The 16,605-nt window shown below is 43.3% G+C and overlaps 1 protein-coding gene across 2 annotated transcripts in view; it reads left to right on the top strand.

The window, feature by feature from the left end:
- Positions 1–2,601: 2,601 nt before the first annotated feature.
- CCDC92 (coiled-coil domain containing 92) overlaps positions 2,602–16,605 on the top strand; it is a 50,228-nt gene continuing 36,224 nt past the window's right edge. Inside the window, exon 1 of one of the 2 annotated variants that reach the window (XM_051972648.1) lies at positions 2,602–2,727. The gene's annotated coding sequence lies outside the window, so the exon portion shown is untranslated. Of the gene's footprint in view, positions 2,728–5,287; positions 5,481–16,605 lie in introns of those variants that run through there. The other variant, XM_051972650.1, reaches the window with a different exon arrangement.

Consider the following 16,605-nt stretch of genomic DNA (forward strand, 5'->3'; position numbering starts at 1 on the left):
AATAATTATGATAATGACTAAGGGCTAGCATGTATGGAGGCTTTTAAGGCTGGCAGAGTATTATTATTATATCCCCATTATATCCTAGCAATTCTGTGAATTTGATACTATTATTATCTCCATTGTGTACATGAAGAAATAAAGGTTAAGAGTGATTAAATGATGTGTAGGGTCAAATCTGGGTCTTCCTGACTTAGTCTAACATCTTATTCTCTATACTACCTAAGGGGCAACACTCATGGAGGAGAAAAACAGCCCCGAGAGGGGAACAGAGGGGAAGTTCTAGTTTCCAGAGGGCAGTGAGAAGTAGGTAGCTTTCAGGGGCAATAGCAGTGGTTGGAGTGACAAGAAAAGTGTCTAGAGGGGCAGAGACAGCATTGAGGAGGTCAGGGAAGCTCTCAGTGGGGCAGAAATAACACTTGGACAGGGAGCTAGTGGTAGGGGATAGAGCCTAGAGGTCTGGGAACTCTTCCCAGAAGGGGACAGGGCCATGATTAGAAAGGCAGGAAATTTTGCCAGAAGATAAGAACAGCACCCAAAGTGTTGGTGGTCTCTTGTTCAGAGGGCAATGTCAGCAATCAGTAGATTGATGCTACTGAGGAAGTCCATCCAAGAGGCATGGGAAGCTCTAAAGAATGAAATTCTGAAGCTGCAAAGGGTTACAATCCTGATGAAGAGAGAAGGAAAGGAAAAGCAAGGCAAGAGAATATGCATTTATTTAGCACTTACTATATGCAAGTGGGCAACTAGTTGTCTCAATGGATAGGGCACTGACTTGGAATGAGGAAGTCTTACATTCATTAGTTCAAATCTGGTTTCAGACACTTACTGTGTGATCCTGGGTTTGCCTGAGTTTTTTCATTTGTACAATGAGCTGGAGAAGGAAATGGCAAATTATGCCAGTATCCAGTCCCCCAAATGGGTTTTACCATTTGAGTCAGCAAAACTGTCATGTACTGTGCTTTTTTTCTTTTTTTTTTTTTTTTACAAATATTATCTCATTTGATCTTCCAAACGCCATTATTATTACCTCCTTTTTACAACTAAGAAAACTGAGCCAGAGGTGAAGTGATTCACCCAGGGTCACAAAACTAGTAAAAGCATGGGTCTGGATTTGAGTCTTGCTGATTCCAACGCTCACTGGCAACAATGAGCAAGCAGAAGTACTCGACATTTAGAAAAGAGCAGAACCAAAAATGACTACGTGAAACCAGAGCCTAAGAGGAGTGAGAAGAACCAAAAGAGGACTGCCTATGGGCTGAGTGTAAAACAGCAGGCAAAACCCTAGGGCCATCCTGAGCTAGACAGAAAGGCAGGAGAATCCTGCTTTATGTGGTCTGTGCTGCTCAGGCCACATTTGGGGTCTCTGTTCAACTCCGGTGCCCTGTTATAGGAGGGACATAAACTGAAGAGTGTCCAGGAGGGTGAAAGGGTCCAGATCAAGTTATAGGAGAACTGGTAGGAGAAGTGGGTTGTTTACTCTCAATGTCGTATTTAAAGGGGGTTCTCAAGTGGAGAAAAGGGTTAGACTATCTCTGTTTAGCCCATAATTCCGAACTAAGGGCAATAGGTTAAGATTTAATCTCATAGATTGTGAGGGCAGAAACTTCCTTTGCCTCTTTTTGTATCTCCAGCGCTGAAGTGATTAGCATACAGTAGGCATTTAATAAATGTTTATTGACCGACTCAATGAGTAAGAATTGTGGTAATAATAGACTTTATGTAGTGCTTTAAAGTTTGCAAAGCAGTTTTTCATGTTCTCTCATTAGATCTTCATAACACCCTAAGAAGTGGATGCTATCATTGTCCCACTTTATTGCTGAGGAAACTGAGGCTGAGTGAGGCCAGATTCTAGCTGCAGTAAGGTGGCTCTCCCTTCTCGGGGGTCTCCGAGCCAAGGCCGGATGATTTGTTTCCACGTGTCCAATGGCGGGCTTTCAGTCACGGTCAGAGTTAAACTGGGGAGTTAGGGGAAGGGGCCCCGAGGTTTGCCCCTCCCCCAGCATTTTAAAAAGCTTTTAAGGATTAAGGGTTTAAAGGAATTTTCTCCTGACTCGGACATTCTGCTTCAGTAAAAACAAAAATAAGAATCCATTCAGAGCATAAATATTCAGAAAACAATGCAGGCCGGGCTCAGGCGCGCTGCAGGGAAGGGTCTCCTTATAGCCTAGGGCTATAGAGTCTAGCACACAGCAGGTGCTTAATAAAAGCTTGTCGACTCGATCTGGCTTTTTCTATCGGGAATTAAGGAAAGACCGAGCTCACGAGCATCCACCGGTCTCCCTCGCTTGATGGGAATGAGGCGATGTCAGCGTGCCGTGCGCACGCGCAGCCGCCCGCAGCAGGTGCTTGGGCCCAGGACCTCTGGCGCGCGCTGAGTTTTCCACCTGGTGCTGGCAGGAGGGCGCACGCGCGCTCCCTTCTTGCCCCGCCTCTCTCCACCCTGGGCTCTCGACCCCAGTTCAATGTGCTCCCTTCCTTCCCATTCCGCCCAAGCGCCGGTGGCGCGCACAAATACCGCCAGCAACTTACGTACAAGCACGCGACCCGCACCAACTTACGTACTAGCTCGCTCGAGTCCCCCCTCCCTCGCCGGCTCTGACTGCGTTGCCCAGGCAACCGCAGTGCGGTCTCACCTGAGCTTTGCGCCTGCGTCCCACCGGCCGGCCCCTCCTCCCCTCCCCTCCCCTCCCCCTCAAAGCGGGGAGCTCCGCCGCCCCCTACTGAGTGAGTATGGACGCTGAGCCCCGGCGCCGGGGAACTGGGGGAGGGATCAAGGAGAGGGGGAGGGGCGGGGGGAACCCCATATCATCGCGAGGGAGACCCCGACCTAACAGCTCCAGCCTGCCGCGCCCAGGCGGCGCCCATCTGCAGCTCCGGATTTTCGTCCCGCCCCTCCCCGCTCCTCTCCCTCTTCCCTTTCCCTCCAGCCTTCTCCATCCCTCTCTCCCACTCCTCTCCTGCCTTCTTCCTTCTATTCCTTTTCTTCCCTCTACTCCGTTCCTTTTTACTATCCCTCCTCTCATATTCTTCTTCCCCCTTCTCTCCTTTTCTCTAACCTTCCCCCTTCCAGATTTTCTCTGATCAGCCCTCATCCCTCCTCTATCCCTCCTCTTCTCTTTCCATCTCCCTCTTATTTTTCTCCTTTTCCCTATCTCTCCTCCCGTTCTCTTCTTCCTCCTCTCTCCCTTTCCTCTATGTCTCCTCCCCTACCTGTATTCTCCTATCATCCCTTCTCTCCCATCCTTCCATCCCCTTACCCCATCACTCCTCCCATCCTGCTATGTCCTGCCTCCCTCCTCCCCGTACCTCTCCTCCTCCTCCCTTTTGCTTCACCCCCAACCCCTGCCCTTTCACCCTCTGTCCCAGTCTTTGCTCTCCCTCCTCCTGTCTTTTCTCTGTCTCCTCTTTTTATCCTGTTTCTCCTTCCTGTCTATGCTCTCCTTCACCCACATTGGAGCCTCCCCCACTCCCTTCTTATAAATCAAGCCCGCTCTGGTAAATATGTGGCATTCTGCTCTCAAGAAGGAAAAAATGCAAGCACGACACACTTTTACATTTATCTGCATTAACATTATTATCACCATCATTATCTTCAGTCTAGACAGCCAGCAAAACAATAAATTATCTGATTTCTAGACTCTGCCAGTTTTGGAGGTGTAAATGTTCCCAAGGAAAATTTAAGGGATTCAAGCTAATTTCAGCTCCCCTGACCTTGTCCGGTCTCACCTCCAGCCTTCAGGAACAGGGCCTGAAGACAAATCTGAGTTCAAATGCAGTCTCCCTTACTAGCACTGAGATCCTGAGCAAGTCACTTAATCTCATCTGCAAAATGGGGATTAAAAACAGCATTAAGCTTGAAGGGATATTGTGAGGACCAAATGAGATCATTTTTAAAGGACATAGCTAACTGTAAAGCTGGCACATGGTAGGTGCTACTAAATATTAAACATAAGTGTTCTTATTCCCTATTTGCTCCCATTTTCTTCTGCCTCCCCTTCATTCACATCTATAAATGGCAGTTTTCAATCTATGGTCTTACAATTGATGCCCTTCTCTTCCTCTCTCTCTCTCTGTTCTCCAGGTCTCCTTCCTACCTACCCTCAAGTCTTTTCTTCCATCCTTGGCCTAACCCTGTGCTGTTTCCCCAAAGTTCAGTTACAGGATCCTAGAAAGTCCCTTCCCTAGAACTGGAAGGGATCCTTGGGGTGAACCACCATATTTTACAATTCAGTAGTGAGATTTAAAAATTTGGCCAGACACACACGATAGCATCTCACCACTGCAGGGGGACTTCAAGCACTTCCTCTACCTCTGAGCCAGTGTCTTTTCCACTTTGTCCCATCTCCCTGTGTGCACCCTGCATCCCACTGACCTGTCCCTCCTCCCCCATAATCCTTCTTTCCTATGTGCCTTCTCTTTAACTCCTTCTTCCCACTCATCCTGAAGATCCCTGTTTCTAGTCATCTTCTGTTACTATCTCCTCCTCTGTCCCTCCTTGTGTCTTCCTCCTCTTACCACCCTCTGTCCAACCTGTATCCTTTTCATCCTCCTCTCCACTATCTCCACCCATGCCCTTCTCCCATCCTGTCCCTCCTTCTGTCCTCTTCCTCCTACCCATTCCCTAACCATTGCCTCTGTTTTTTCCTCCTCCATCTTTTCCTCCCACTCATTCTCTTCCTCTGCAGTTCTCCCTTCTCTCCCTCTCCATCTCCATCTTTCTCCATCTTCATCTCTCTCTCTCCATCCCTCTTTCCTCTCTTTATCTCTAATTTCCCAAACACTTGATGGGGGCATTGGGGAGGACAATCATGCTTCAAGTAGGGAAAGAATTAGCTAACACTGTAATCTTTTTCATCTCAGATTCCAGGAGTCCTCCCATCTCCCCTAGTCCTTCGCTTCCTCCTCTCTGCCCATTCTCCTCCCCTTTTCCACTTCTCTCATCCTATTCCTGTCACCCCCCACACCACCTCCTGCCTCCTGCCTTTGCACTTGGCCAAGCCTCCTCTCCCCGCCTTCCCCATCCTGTGGTCCCTCCTCTTTCCTTGTCTTCGCCCATCTCCTGCCACCACCTCCTCTTGCTCCTCTCCACCCCTTTGCTGGGTCCCACCTCCTCAGCCCCGCTTCATCTTCTCTTCCTTCCATCCCTCTTCTTTGCCAGTCTGTCCCTCCCTTCTCCCCAAGTTCCACCTCCCCCCATCATCTTCCCATTCCCAGGGTGCATTGCTTTATTTGGACCGGTAGCTCTGGGAGATGAGCTCTGGCTGCACAGACTGACCTCTGAGGACCAGAGAAAGGGGAGGGGGAGAAGGGAGAGCCCAGCCCAGCCTTCCCCTCCCCTCCTCTCCTCTCCTCTTCCCTCCTCTCCCTTCCCCTGCCCTGCCCATGGGCCACCTGCCCCAGCAGCTGCAGGAGAGGAGGAGGAGGAGGAGTGAGAGAAGGGGGAGATCCATCTAAAGGACAAAGGACATCACCCTCAGGTGAGCTGTGATGGGGAGGGCGAAGTTGTTAGCAAATCAGATCGGAAAGGCAAGCTGTCGCTGTCCCGTAACCCCCTCTCACCTGACACCCTTTACGATCGCCCCTTCCCTCTTTCAGAATATGGGGCAGTGTTGGAGGGCATCTGGGTACCAGGAGCCAGGGAACTGCCATCTCTCCCCCCAAAAACAATGCCGGCCTCGGTGCTTTCTCAGCTCCTTTGGGAGGCAAGAGATAGTTCAGTCCTCTCTTCTGCGGCCGTTTGTGGGAGCCGAGCAAAGATAATCTGGTCCTCTTTGAGCCCCAAAGGGATGATGTGTTTGGGGGCGCTTGTCAGCCCCAGCGTGGGGGCAGGTCGGAGAGACAGCCCAGCCCTTTGAAGTAAACGTCAGCCCTTTCCGGCTGGGTGGGGGTCCTGCGGGGCTGAGGGGCTTCCAGTCTAGGGAGGGGAATGGTGGTACTTAAAGCAGCTGCCCGGAGATGCGCGCATGGAGGAGGAGGTGCCGGAGCCGAGCCGGACGGCGCCGTCCCGGTGCTCGCGGGCTGCCGCCCGGGGCTCTCCGGGGTGACCGAGGCTCCCAGGGGAGCCCGCGGGGGCCCGCAGAGGCGGGCCAGCCCTTGGGGTGGGCTTGCAGGAGGGCTGCGAGCCGCATTGCAGGTGCCCGAGAAGCTGCCAACAGTCTGGCTCTCTTTGTCTAGGAGGGAAAATATTTGTGGCAAAATGTGCCTCGGAGGGTGCTTGTTACTGCGGGGAGGGTCCTCGGGCCATTCCATCTTTTTAATGCGTTTGAACGTCGCTGTGGAGATTAGCGCCCTCCTGGGCAAGTTGCGCTGCCCCCCCTTAGGGTGAGTATCCCTTCCTGGCCTGCCTGTGAACCTGGGGTTGGGAAACAAAGCGCAACGCGGACCATCGGTCATCTGCGAGCGAAATCGCGCCGGGCGGACTCGGTGCGCTCCGGCTCGGCCCGTTTTGTCAGCTGGCTGCTTCCAAAGGGGTTCGTACTGCGATGGCATCCGGTCTTCCCCGATTAAATCCCGCAACTGACTGAAAAGGAGTACCGATCCCCCCGCCCCAAAAAGATACTCCTTTCCTGCAGTCAGAGCTCTAGGTGTTGGCAAATGCAGATTTCTGAACATAGGCTTTCATTCTTTGCACAATCTAAAAAAACTAGGACAAACTGATGGCTAATTTTGCTCTTTTTAAGAGTTTTTAAAATTTGGGGTACTTATTTATTATAAAAGCTGTTGTCTGATTACGTCATTTCTTTTGCACAATAAAAAGAATCACCTGGTTTTTCTTGGTATTGCTTTTTTTTAAATAGGAAAATCTGTTGAAATTGTTTGATTTTGCTAGTCCCCAATCATTCGGGGCTTTGTATATTTGCCCTAGCCAAACTTTTATTTTGCCTGACATCTTTGTGAAAGAATTTTTTATATGTCATTTTAATGGGTTTTTATAGTTTATCTGTTACTTTTTTTCCAGTCTATAAATCTTATGTATATATTAAAGTGTAATATTGAAAGAACACCAAAAAAAGCAATGCTGTATCTATGATAGGATCCTATTAATAAGATGTATCAAATGGAGCATAACAATCTTAGGTTCTAAAGTGCTATAAACCAAACCCAGACACCTTCTGGGATGGCACTCCAAGCTTCTGCAGTCACCGATGGGAAGTATAGAACTAGCTGAATGAGAGATATTTATCTTGGAAACTAGATTTTGTGGTTATGTTGTTTTCCTAGGGAAAAAAATCTTTGATTGTTCAAAAGAATTATCACATATATTATTCATTTTGAATTTTTCTCCCTATTTTGACATTGCCAACCATTATCCTATTGCTTCAATTCATTTGTGGCAAATTTAATGACATTTTAAAAGAGTTATTCCTTTGCTGTAACAAAGCATTTTTTCAGATTTTTTTTCTATGATCTGTAATTTATTTAATGAAGGCCATTTGCAAGAAGGTCAGTTAGAAATGGGTAATGTCTGCTTGCAGCTGAAACTTTGGAGTGGTTCCAGGACTGGTTTCAGTGACCCTATTTTCTCCATCCGAGCACCAGAGGGTGCCACTGTGCCCCCTCCATTCATTAATGCACTGTTTTAGGTAACTTATTCTCCTGTACCTAAAAGCACCCCACCTCCCCATCCCCACCAAAAAAAATCCAAAAAACAAACCTCTGCCCCCCCACATACGTACCTGAAGAGTGCAGTGATAAGATAAGGAATATGTATGGTATGGAGGACTTTTTTTCCCTAAATAAAATTTGTGATTTATTCTTTTTGAGTCAACAGATAGTAAAAGTCAGTAAATTAGTTTTTTTTAATTAAGTTTCTTCTAAGAGATTGATAAAGGGTCTCATTTTATGATGGTGCTTCTCTTAATTGTTCTCTTTGCTTATTATAGTTCTCTATGTGCTTCTCCCAATTGTTCTCTCTGCTTATTATCGTTCTCTACATCTGGACTTTTGTCATGAAAATCACTCCTATGATAGATAGGCTGTTCTAAAAGACATGGAGATTACACATCAGCATTGTTTTTATCAACATAGCAGAAATGTCTGATGAAGCATATTCACTGGGTGTACATGAAAGACAGGTCAGAGTTATGCTGGACAGCATGTCATGGGGATGAGGGCAGAAGTGAAAGTCCTATCAGTTGGAACTCCACTCTTGTCTGTGACCCTAAACACAATTCTTGGAGATTCAGTTTCAATTGCCAAATAGGGTTAATAGTACTTACTGTACTGTTCTGTAGGGTTTTACAAAACTTAAAATCCTCTTTGTAAATGTCAGTTTTTATTTATTGTTGAAGAGGTTAAGTTTAATTATAACTTTTTGTGGAAGAAACTATCATGTGTGGAATATATTTAACATTTATGGAAAATATGACTTGGAAACAATAGTAATAAACCTTCTCTATTAGAATATATGTTCCTTGACAGTAAGAGATGGTATGCCTTAGCAGAATGCCTGACATATCCCTGGGCAAACGTGTAATAAGATAAGGCACTGCCCTGCATGGCTCTTACTCACCATCAGTAGCATTGGTGCTAGAAGTTGCTATTCCATTCCATTGAAGTCTTATTCCAACATCATCTTATGTCACGGTCGTGACTGGACTCTCAGTGGCTCTGCCAGCAAGGTTTTAAACTCTTATAGCAATTCCCAAGTCAAAACGGTTTCCTTTATACTACTAGCAATAGATTGTATTGTTTGTTCTGAGTTCAAAGAGGCTCACTATCTTACCACCCATCCTTCACTGACTGCAGGTGATAAGTTTTGCAGTCCCAGTAACTCTCAGAGACCATCTTCACAAGTTGTAGAAGTTTTGGAGTCTCTGAAGGAATATGTTCATTGACAAAATCACGAATTCTTGAAGCACCAAAATAACAGATGACTTTTTCACTCCACATGTCCTTTGAAGGAAATCATATACTTGTGCAATGGGTTATTAGAATCAGGGCCCTATTCTGTGACCCCAAATTAACTTTGTTCCTACAGGAGGTGTTCATGAATTGCTTGCTCAAAGACTTTTGTCTTGTTGGCCCCTTGCTTTAACACAATTTAGCCAAATGATGACTTCATCTCCTCTTTCAGAGGGAACTCTGGATAGAAGCCCTCGCATATTGTTCATGTATATCTGAACCTAAAATGTTGGGAACCATGGCATGTAGGATTTCATTGTATTTAAATAGAATGATGCCTTATTTTTATCATTCATGTTTGTGTCTGTAAACCTTGTCTGAGTGGGTACAGAAATGGGAATGGGCTCTTTGCTTTTTTAGTTGATTATGATTTATCTTTCTGTTTTTTTTTTTCTGACCTCTGAGCTAAAGAATGCATTATCTGTAAGCAAAGTGCATTTGTCTTTCCAATCAGCCTGTACTCTATGGCCTGACTCATATTTCCTCTACCCTGCTCCCATTACAAGACTCCCTTTGCTTAGAAGCCTTCCCTAGCTTCCTTTTTCTTTACCACATCAATGTTAAAAAGCTTCTACAACCTGCATACTTTGGCCCCACTTTACTGTTATTCTCCACTGTTTCCAGTCACATCCCTGCCTACCACGGTGTGTGGTGCTGTTCCCTCCCATAGTTCCAGTCATTTCTTTCACCTTGAATGCCTTCCTTTTAGCTGCCAATTCATCTCTTACTCACCTTTCAAGCCCAGATTAAGTGATACAGTAGATAGAATGCCAGATTTAGAGCCTTTCTCCACTCCTGCCTCTGTTACTTTGTGAACATGCGAGAGTTACTTCCCTTCTCTGAACCTCATTTTGCTTAGCTATAAAATAGACATAATAATACTTCAGTAACCAGCCCTCACAAAATTATTGTGAATTCCTCTGTAATGTAACCAACAAATGGTATCCAGAGTCTGTGGGAAGACCTCAAAGGAGGGGGAATCCACCATTTCTCAAGGCAAAACATTCTGTTTTGGGACAGCTAGAATTGTTGGGAAATTTTCCCAGATATCAGGCCTAAATTTGCTGTTTCCAATCATTGTTTTAGGTTATGTCCTCCAAGACCAAACCTGTCTCCATTAGGAGGCAGCTAAGATGGTATAATGGATAACACTTAAAATCAGGAAAACTCAGTTTAAATTTTCTCAGCTTAACTTCTTACTTAACTCACTTAACTTCTGTCTGCCTGTTTTCTCATCTATAAAATGGGAATAATTAAAATAATTAAAATACTTCCCAAAGTTCTGAGATTAAATAAAATATTTGTAAAAAAGAATTTTTTTACAAGTTTTATTTTTTACAAATAATATTTGTAAAACACTTTATAGATGTTAAAGCGTTATAGAAATGCTAGCTATTATTCTGTTGTTGAGTTGTTTCAATCATGTAACCCCATTTGGGTTTTCTTGGCAAAGATGCCAGAGTGGTTCACCATTTCCTTCTCCAGCTCATTTTACAGGTGAGGAAATTGAGGCAAACAGAGTGAAGTGACTTGCCCAGGTTTACACAGCCAGTACATGTCTATTGAATTCAGTTCTTTCTGACTCCAGGTTCAAATTCTATCTAGGAGCCACCTAGCTGCCATAGTGGCTCTTGTTATAAGAGCCCTTCAAAGATAATTATAGCTCTTTCAAGTCTTGGGTTTATCCTATGTGAACATGCCCAGTTCCTTTAAATGATCCTCTGTGTCATGAACTTAAGATTCTTTGCCATCCCATTTGTCTTCTGAATGCTCTCCTGTTTATCAATGTGCTCTTTAAACTCTGGACCTAGAACTAAATACAATACCCCAAGGGGAAATGGGATCTGACAGGGCAGAGAGCAGGAATGTTTCCTAGAGGGGGAGACTTTCCTAAGGCAGCTCAAGATCGAATCCATTCTTTGGACCACTCACTTAGACATGTCATAAGAGTCCACTAAAACCCCCAGTTCTGCTATATTTCCATCCTTTTCCAATCTTAAGATTATTTTTTTTGGGGGGGACAAGATTTTTTCATTGATAGAATTTCATCTTTTTAGATTCATCCCAATGCAGGAGCCTTTCAGGAGCCTCTGACATCCAGACTCTGTTAACATCCATTGTGTTACCTCTTCCTCCCTGACTTGATAGTATCTAAGAATTTGATAAACAGGTCATCTATGTCTTTATCCAAGTCACTGACCAAAACAAAAAAGCATGAAACAGCATAAGGCTAAGTAGATTCTTTGGAGATCTCCTAGCAGGAGGCATCCTTCCATGTAAACAAGGAACATTAACAAATATTCTTTGTGTCCAGCTATTCTACTGGTTCTGTATCTTCTGTATTATCATCTAAACCATATTTCTAAGGATGGTATTCCATATTCTAAAAAACTCTATTAAAATCTAAGTAAACATCCAGTTTTCCCCTCATCTACAGTTTAATAATCCTATCAGAAAAGGAAGTAATATTTGTGTGTCATCATGACCTGTTCTTGATGGAACCACATGAGTTCTTTGGAATCACCACTTCCCTTTCCAAATATTTTTCATCTTTCTTTTTGATAATTCTTTCTAAAAATTTTCCAATAAGCAAAGTCAAGCTCACTCTATTTTCTTGTAAAGCACTTTGCAAATTTTCAAGAATGATAACGAAATATTATCTATTGTTGTTGGTATCATGCTGGTCTTCATTAATGATCCTTCCCTTTAATTTAACTTTTACAGCCTGGACCACTTGGTATAGCATCAAATCATAGGCCAAAATATCGAGGACACTGCAACCATAACATGCCATATAGGGCAGGAGATGTGCTATATTCTCCAGGAATACTTTAATCTTAGAATTAGAATGGATCTCAGAAGTTATTGAAAGCCTATACTTGAACAAGTATCCCTGCTAGATGTCCACTCAAGGAGACATTCAGCCTTTGTTTAAAGGCCTCTGTTAAACTTGGATCCACTTTATTCTGAGTCAGTCCACTTTGTGGTTCAATCATTTCAACCAATGTCCCATTCTTTGTGACTCCATTTGGTGTTTTTTTGTTTTTGTTTTGTTTTTGTTTTTGTTTTTTAGCAAACCTATTGAAGAGATTTGCCATTTCCTTCTCCAACTCATTTTATAGATAAGAAAAATGAGGCAAATAAGTTTTAAGTGGCTTGCCCAGAATCACACAGCTAGAAAGTGTCTCAGGCTAGATTTGTTTTATTTATTTATTTGATATTTTTCCCCAGTTACATTCAAAACAAAAAAAAATTACATTTGTTTCTAAAATTTTTGAGTTCGAGGTTCTCTCCCTTATCCCCATCCTCAATTGAGAAACCACTTGTGAAGTTATGCAAAACATTTCCAAAAAATCATATTGTGGGGAAAAAACATAAATTTTCTACTCTAATATATAAATAAAATAAAATAAAAACCCTCAAAAAAATTAAATTAAAGAGAGAGAGAGAGAGAGAGAGAGAGAGAGAGAGAGAGAGAATGCTTCAGTCTGTAATCAGACACAATCACTTCCTTCTCCAGGTATGGATAGGATTTTTCATCATTAGTCCTTTAGTCATAGATGATTGTAATGACGAGAATAGCAAAGTCATTCACAGTTTGTCATCCCGAAACATTGCTATTACTTTGTATATAATACATTTCACTTTGCTTGAGTTCATGGAGTACTTTATAAGTTTTTTTTTCTTCCTGAGAGCATCCTGCTCATTATTTCCCATAGAACAATAATATTCCATCATAAACACATATATTATTGAGTCATTTCCTAATTGATTAGCATCCCCCCTCAATTTCCAATTTTTTTGCCTTGAGATCTGCTGTGAATAATTTTTGTACATATAGGTCATTCTCCTTTTTTTGGAACTCTTCTGATATTCATGCCAAGTAGTAGTGGTGTTAGGTCAAAAGATATGCATGAATTTATAGCCTTTTAGGCACAGATCATATCACATGATCATTTATCAATTGGGGCATGGGCTATTATTTTTTATAAATTTGACTCAGTTCCTTCTATGTTTAAGAAATGAGGCTTTATCAGAGAAACTTGCTTTGAAATTTTTTACAATTACTATTGCTATTTCTCCTCCCCCCATCACCCCAAAATTTATTCTGTCCTTTCACCCTGTCCTCCTTCAAAAGTGTTTTGGTACTGAACACTCCCTCTCCCATATGCCTTCTCCTTTATCATTCCCCCTTCCCATATCTCATTCTCCTCCTATTTTCTTGCAGGGTAAGCTAAATTTCTGTACTCCCACTGAGTATGTATATGTGTATGTGTCAATTCAGATGAGAATAAGGTTCACTTTCTCCCCCTTTCCTCCCTCTCTTTCCCTCCACTGTAGAAGCTTTTTCTTGTCAGGCTACATTTGAACTCAGTCCTTTCTGACTCCAGGACTGGTGCTCTACTTTCTGCACCATCTCCCTGCCACTTTGGAGTAACCTTATTATCTGAAGGTTTTTCTGAAGTAAAGCCAAATTTTACTTATTTGTAACTTCTAACCTCTTCCTTGCTTTCCTATTACTATTGAAGTAACCACCAGCCTTCCTCCCAGTCACCAAGGCTTCCAACCTAGGTAGCTTCTTTCCCCTCTTATTCTTTCTTACCCCTCAAAACCAATCTCTTCATTCTGTCTTTATACACTCTCCCTCCCTGACTCTGCCACCATCTTGGTACAAGCTCTTATCATCTTAAGCCTAGACTATTGAATCACCTGATAGTTGGTGTCTTGTCTGAAATGACCCCCATTCCACTACATCTTCCACTAAGCTCTCAGACTTATTTTCATAAGAAGCAATTTTGAGCATGTCACCACCCTTCCAAGCCAATAAACTCCAATGGCTCCCTATTACCTCCAGGATCAAATGTGAAATCCTCTGTTTGGCTTATAGCTCTTTACACCTGGACCCCCTATCTTTCCAGTCTTCTCATACCTCACTCCCCTTCCAGGAATTCTGTGATCCAGTGACACTGACTTCCTTGCTCTTTCTCACATTTCCCAATTCCAAACATTTTCACTGCCTGTCCCCCATTCCTGGAATGTTCTCCCTCTTCATCTCCTGTATTTAAGTCCCATCCAAAATCCCACCTTCTCTAAGTAACTTGCCTAGGGACACATGGTTAGTATGTATCTGAGGCCAGATTTGAACTCAGGGAGATAATTCTTCCAGGCTCCAGATGTGGCAGACCATCCATTATCCCACCTAGCTGCCCCTGACACATAGTGAAGTTTTAATAAATGCTTGTTCACTTAACTTGATATTGTACCTAATTCTGCCCTTAAGGCTAAACCGAACAATCAGTTCTTCTATATAACAATCCTTTAAACACTTGAAAGCATTTTATCTTGACTCCTTAGATCTTTTTTCTCCAGACTAAACATTTCTAGTTCTTATAATTTATCCTCATGACATCACCCCAAGCCCATCCAGGTTATATTCCTTTGTAAACTTCTCAAGGCAGTCCAAGTTCTTAGTAGCTTTTTACACTGCTGTAGCCCAGTGGCTCTTAATCACCTTGTCATCCACTAAAACCCCAAGATTGTTTTCAGAGGGATTGTGTCTTCTCCCATCTTGTACTTGTGAAATTGATTTTTTAATCCAAAAATAAGACTTTCTGTTTGTCTCTATTAAGTTATTGGATGAGATTCAATATTCTCTCTCGTCAGCATCTTTCTGTGTCCTAACTCCATTATCTGTGTGTTAGCTTAATCGTCCCTCCCAGGTTTGGGCGATCTGCAGTTTCTGTATGGATACTGACTGCAGTGATTTTACCTAAGCTACTGATTAAAAAAACAACCACCAAATTACATAGAGGGAAGGCCAGATCCTTTCTGCTGCATATTGTCTGACCTGCTTCCAAGGCGACACCGATGGCTGCTTTTGGGGTCTGCCCTTTCAACTCGTTCAGAATCCACTCTGACTCTCACTAATTGACAGCACACCTCCTTGTTCATAATAGTGTCATTCTAGAAATTATCAAATATTTTGCTAAAATCTCAATTAACTATAGCTCAGATGTATTGCTTCAATCAATCAGTCTTATAACACTGTCAAAAAGTGAACAATGATATGAGTCCAGCATGTCCTGTTCTGGATAAAGACATTTTGATCAATATAATCTTCTCATAGTCACTCACCAGCTCTTTAATAATAGATCCTAGAATTTTGCCAGGAATTGAAGTCAGGAGGCAGTTGCTCCATAAATTGCTGGGCTTGAAATTTTTAGTTCAGATTTTTGACACCTTAGCTGGCCTCCTATCTCTACATATAACAAAAGAATCAAGATAAATTTAAAACCAATAAAAATTTGTCATATTGAATACTAAACATAAGCTACAAAGTAAAGAAAAATATATTTAGGTCCTGTAATTCAGATGTTTTCCAAAAATTTACATTGTTTTATCCAGACTGTGTTTTTTTATTGAATCTTCTTCAGTGTTCCTGGTTTTTGATGTGCTCAGTAAAGTCTAAAAGCTATTCTGAAATGGTTCAGTAATGGCCACAGTGGTCATTGTCATCAATGCTTCCATTCACCTTCTCGAGCTATACATGGAAATCAACAAAATATAGTATAGTATAGCTATATACTGTATAGCTGGCTATATAGCTATAGTACGGCTCTATTATAGCCACATACAGCCCAAGGAGGTGAATGGAAGGGTGTGTGACATACACACACACACACACACACACACACACACACACACACACACACACAGTAGCACTAGCTCTTTTTTTTTTAATTGAGCACTTTATCCTTGTACATAGAATCTATCTGTCCCCTGCATTGCAGAGGACAGTTTGACAACACAAAAATGCAAATGAAGGTGTTTGCTTTTCTAGATGATTTGTCTTAAGGGGGACTTGTAGTTCCTTTTTCTTGCCTTCCTGACACATTGAGCTCTCCTCCTGAGCTCCCGTCCCCATCACTAGCTTGCAGTGGGATGTTTCAAACAGGACGTCCCCTAGGTATTTCAGATTCCACATGTCCAAAACAAGTACCACTGCCCTTCTCTACCCTGTTCTGAAGCAACCATTTCTGTCAAGGTAACCTTCATCCTTCCAGGCCCCAGGATTGGCAACCTCCGAGTCACTCCTGACTCTTCACTCACCTTAGTCTTTATTAAGCCTTTAGCGTGTACAAGCACTGTGCATGCACCAAGAAACCAAATACAAAAGGATGTTGAACCTGACCCCATTCTAATAGCAGAGACCTTAGCTATGGAGGGATGATGACCAAGGAAAGGTGAGATAGAAGATCTGGGAAGTCACAGAGTTGGTGAGGCGCAGTGATCGTGATGATTGGACTAAGGTGCTTAGAATAAGAGCGGGCAGCAGAAAGCAGTGCCCTGGAGGGTGGCAAGGCAAAGGAGTGAGCTGAGAGCCTCCTGAGGCCCGCTTTAGCCCTTGCACATCTCTCACATTCATCCCTTTCTGCCCACTCCTGTGGCTACCTCGCTGGTAGAAGAGGCCGATAATTGGTCTCTCCATCTCACTCAGGTCTCCCCTCTCCAAGGCAGCTTCTTCTCAGCTGCCAAAGCGATCTTCCTAAGGCAGGTGTGACCATGTCTCCCCATTCGGTATTCTCCAGTGTTTCCCTGTTACCTCTGAGGTCTAATACAGACCTCAGGTTGGTCTTTAAAGCCCTTCACTAATAGCTCCTACTTACCTCTAAAAAGTTTAATAAATTTGATTCTTCT

The sequence above is a fragment of the Antechinus flavipes genome, chromosome 1, assembly GCF_016432865.1.
Source record: "Antechinus flavipes isolate AdamAnt ecotype Samford, QLD, Australia chromosome 1, AdamAnt_v2, whole genome shotgun sequence".
NCBI classification, from domain to species: Eukaryota; Metazoa; Chordata; class Mammalia; order Dasyuromorphia; family Dasyuridae; genus Antechinus; species Antechinus flavipes.